The sequence below is a fragment of the Ambystoma mexicanum genome, chromosome 2q, assembly GCF_040938575.1.
Source record: "Ambystoma mexicanum isolate Mex_15411 chromosome 2q, UKY_AmexF1_1, whole genome shotgun sequence".
NCBI lineage: Eukaryota > Metazoa > Chordata > Amphibia > Caudata > Ambystomatidae > Ambystoma > Ambystoma mexicanum.
Window position 1 is genome coordinate 279,083,407 of NC_090924.1, and position 4,887 is coordinate 279,088,293.

Consider the following 4,887-nt stretch of genomic DNA (forward strand, 5'->3'; position numbering starts at 1 on the left):
ATTATGCTTGCTGGACTGAGGTTGTTGGAGTATCTGAACACACTGAAATGGTTTTGCTCTTTTTTGAGCAACCAATTTCAATGTGTCAAATTGGGAAGTTACATCTCCAAATCCATTTCAGTGCATTATTGAGTCATCAAAGGTTCCCCTCTATCCCAACTGTTATTTAATATCTATTTGCGACCTCTCATGGCGATTTTGGCTAAATACGATTTGTGCTGTCACGTCAATCCATATTATATAATACAGTGTACAACAGAAGTCGGTCAGTGGATGACGTCCAATAAGTTGCAGTTAAACCCAAGCAAGACACGGTTTATCTTGTTTGGGCCGCAACATATTAGAGGGGTGCCCCTATAAATTACTCTTCCTTGCTTATTTGGTCTCCCTATGACATTCATACCCAAGGTCAAGAACATAGGGTGTATTTGACAAGCATATTTAGGGTGTGATCTACAGGTTGGAGTCATAGTACAATCCATGTTTTAAAATGTGAAGCTACTCCGGCACGCCCTCCCATATATTCCATCCACAGATCATGCTATGGTGGTGGGCTCTCGGGTTAAGCCCAGGCTGGATTATGCGAATGGCTTGCTATAAGGCATGCCAGTCAAACAACAATTTAATCGATTACAGAGGGCTCAGAACACAGCAGTTTAACTTATGTGTAAGCTTTCCAAAGTAGCATCAGTTTCTGCATTACGAATATGCCTTCATTGGCCGCCGGTCATGCAGGGGATAAAATGTAAAATCTTGTGTCTCGTATTCAAGTGTCTAAATGGATTGGCCCACCTTATCTAGCTAATTAAATTACCCATTATCAGCAGAACCGTGTTCTATGTTCAACTAATTTGCACTTGCTAAGGATTGCATCATTTCACTGCGTCTCTAGAGGTGATACACGTTTCCGGGCCCCGGCTGTGGAGTGCACCATCGCTCTCTTTGCTCAAACCCTCCTCTTTTATAGTCTTTAGGAAAGCACTGTAAACATTTTTTTCAGTGATGTGTTAGTGTTATATGGAGCGTTATCTTCATTCAGCTGATATTACAATGTTAAATTCTGTGTGTAGATGCAGTTTAGTCCACAGAGCGCGCGATAGAAATATATCAAATTATTGCCGCCAAACTCAATTACCACCAATTGATCCTATCGAGTTACCATAGGATTTGAACTTATGATAATTCAAAATATTTGGAGTCCATACGACCCTATACGGTTTTTCACGGATTTTCCACTGGCGGAATTACTGCGTGGTAAATCCATGATTTTTGGAGGTCAAGTGGAGGATTTACCTCCAGTAACAAGCTGGAGTTGAATTCGCCTCTTTCTCCACTGGCGGTAAATCCGATAAGAATTATAATTTTGTGGTGCGGGAAAAGTGGCAGTAATGAAATTACCACCATGTGTTTCCTGCATAGCCAATCTTGTAATAAGGCCCATAGACCTTTCAGCAAATGGCATCATTGTGGATCTATTTGACTGACAAAAATGTGGCATCAGGTTTTTCACTGTCTAATGTTGCAGTCATTGAACAGCATGTCGGCCCAAAATGGTGATACTAATTTTTGAGAAGTGTTGGGGTATGGCCCAATTTTAATGTGGCAGGAGGCTCAATAAAGCCTGGCGCTTTCCTTCATGTGGGCATTGGTGTGACCTTTAGGTGACCACAATATTGGCTCGAGTCTATTCCAATATTCAGAATGAAGACACAACATATAATAAAATGTATCGGGCGCCGGTATGGGACGGTTCTATGTTCTTACATCCCCAGGTTTTTTTCATGGAGTTTTTTGACAAATATTTTCAGACAAAAAAAAGGAATCGAATTAAAAATATATATATTTGGTGTCAAGAACCAAGGGAGGAGAGAGTATCGACACTCTCCCCCGAACCACAGAAGCCGAATAGATCGACCCTCCCACCGTGGTGGGCACAGGCACCTGCTTTTGAATAATAGTTAACCACGTGGCAGCCAATAGGGGGAAGAGGGACTAGGGAGAGGTTGTGGATAGGTAAGGGGAAGTAAGGACACCAGAAAGAGGAAATAGGGTAGCATAGTTGGATAGGTGTCAGGGAAATTAGGAAAAGCAACATACAAATAACAATCGTGTCCTACTCTCACCCTATCTCTGTATACCATCTAGTCCTAGACCCAAAACCTGAACTCTCCTATCTAAACCTGTATCCAGCTACAGTGCATATGAAGCACACACAACATGGATCTTAGCGCAGCATGGAAGGATATAACATGGAAGCACCCAACATGTGACTTAACAAAACATGGGCACATAGAACATAGACCTTATTGCACCATGGAAAGCAGACATGAACCTTGTAGCATGCGGCATAGCATGGTACCAGGGGCATTCCCCTTTCATGAAAAAAACAAACCCATGGCCCATTGGGCAAGTAAAAAGCAAGCATGACATGACATTACATTCAGGGTTCCTCCTTATGCAAACTGTAGAGCAACGACCCCCTTCTCCTCCTGTAAGGACTGTTAATCCTGACACCCTCCCTCCTGAAGTACCTGCAGCGTGCCACTGCTAGGTGTAATCTCCCTCTACATGGGCTTGACAATGCTTGCAGTGCGTAAGTTCAAAGGTAAAGTTCCTTAAAGGCAAAACATAGTGGGAGGGGGCCGTCACCCTTATCGTTCAAGCAATCGTGCGAGCAGCGCAAATTCCGTAATCCCACACCCATGCCAAGCAGCAAACCATGGCCCCACACTTATCTGCATGTCCGGGTCCCCGCGGGGCAACCCGGACCTGAAGAGTAACAGCAAAACACTCGCCGGGCAGGCCTTGATCACCGCTGCAGCCCGGGCTGGAGAGACTGCAACATTCCTCCGGCGTCCCTAACGTGTTCAAACTTCCTCGCAGAAACCGCTGTGACCACCCGTGCTGGAAAAATCTTAATAATCCCACCTGAGCACGGACAGCCAGTGCATTAAGTAAGCCCTCAATTAAAGTCAGCTGGTGTAACGCGCGGAGTCCAGAACTACAAGCTTTCCGAAGGTTGCTGGAAAATGTAGGTCATACACCCATTCAGTCATCTTACATATACAGCACGCTTTTTCCTGCCCCAGACCCAATTCCTGACATTTGGGGTGTTCCCTCCAAAAGCTTCCCTTTCCCTATTATCTAGTCCCTATTCCCCACCACCCTTCTCGTTATATATCCCCTTACCCACCACCCTGCATATTTTTTTATGAGTTTTATTTTGGGCAAACGTTTCAGCAAAAAACTCTTTTGAAAAAAAAGCTGGCGTTTTAATTACATTGTACCATGTGAACTATCTGAGGCCATCCTGCAGCCCCTTTTATTTACCTAGCGTGATGATGCTTATGGCTGCATTGCACTTAATGAAACATCACACCATAACATTCCTTCTTTACCATAACAAACAAAACATGGGTGATGAACTCGAACTGCACACTACATGTCGACACTTAAACTTGGAACACACCATTCCAACTAGTCATATATAATTTGCTCATCCAGACATCTTGGTCTGGTTTATGTCATTCTCCTCTGATATCTTGTCCCTTAAGAGGCATCCCTTCTCTCTGCCTACATCTGGTTTTCTTTCTACTGACTCTTACCATGGTACATAGATCAATGTGTGTCTCTATATTTTATCCAAATCGCCTGGTAAATCGTCATTGCCATTTTGGGTAGGAATCATCATGGGGAAATGTTTTACTTTATCTAATCTCTTGAAGAAGCTTGTATTGCGGGTCATTGTCTACCACTGGACTTGGTAACCATGGACCCTTTTTGTCTTACCACCTTCTTCAGGTGTGGTTCATAGTTGAGACTCATCTTTCAAGAAAGTTTGCAGGTTTTTACAAGAATATATATGCTCTGGACTTTTGGCCACCTTCTCATACTTTCTTGATTGTTATTAGTCTACCTCCACTCTCTGGTTGCTATATCATCAATGTTTTTGGTCTATCTAGATGGATGATGAGGAATCTGTCCTCTGGCACATCTTCCCATCAGTTCTTCTGCTGCGGCCTTTCCAGGCGAAGTGTGCGGTGTGGACTGATACTCCATTAGAAACTAATATAGGGCTTGTGCTACACTTGTCCTTTGCACCTGCGCAATCCCAAACACTTTGCTTTATGTCCTCATGAATATTTCTGCATCTTCATTGGCTTGCGGCCACACCAGAGTTATACATTGATGAGGAATCCCTCTGTCTGCTAGAAAGGTTTTGGATTCACCCCCTTTGAATGGCGAGCTGATGTCTGATTTCAGTTCCATAGGGAATCTGTGTGCCTCAAATATTTATATAATAGTGGAATAATGTCACATGTCAATCTAAAATCAATGCTTACAGAATCCCAAGGGTGACTATGCCTTTGGACCGACTGGATGGTGGGTCCTCATTTTGCTGGTGTCGCTACCTGACACCACATAAACTTCTTGGCATAGTCATTGACTCCATTTTCCAGTAATGGATAGCAAACCTTTTGTCGCAGTCAGGCCTTTGTCTTGGACTCCACTTGGTGCCCTTGATGGGTGCGCTAAATACGTTTTGCTATCAATGTCATTGGTATCACTATTCGTGGTGCCCTCAAAAGTAACCCTTGATGGTCTCATGTTAATCAAAGTTGAACTTCCCATAACTTCTCCAGGGTTGCTTTAGATTAATTATTTCAGTGATGCAGTAACTGAAGGGCCTGTTCCGAGTTGCTATTTTTGACAGAATGGATGATGATCTTAAACAACTCACCCACTGGGGGGCGTGGCTAGTCGAGGAAGCCGTTGGATGCAGCCTCGGTGAGCTCCTGCGCTCGAGCCCGTTCTTGATGCCCGTGAACCCCCTGAATAAGGCCATGATTTAACCAAAATCACAAATATGATGGTGGAACTAATGGC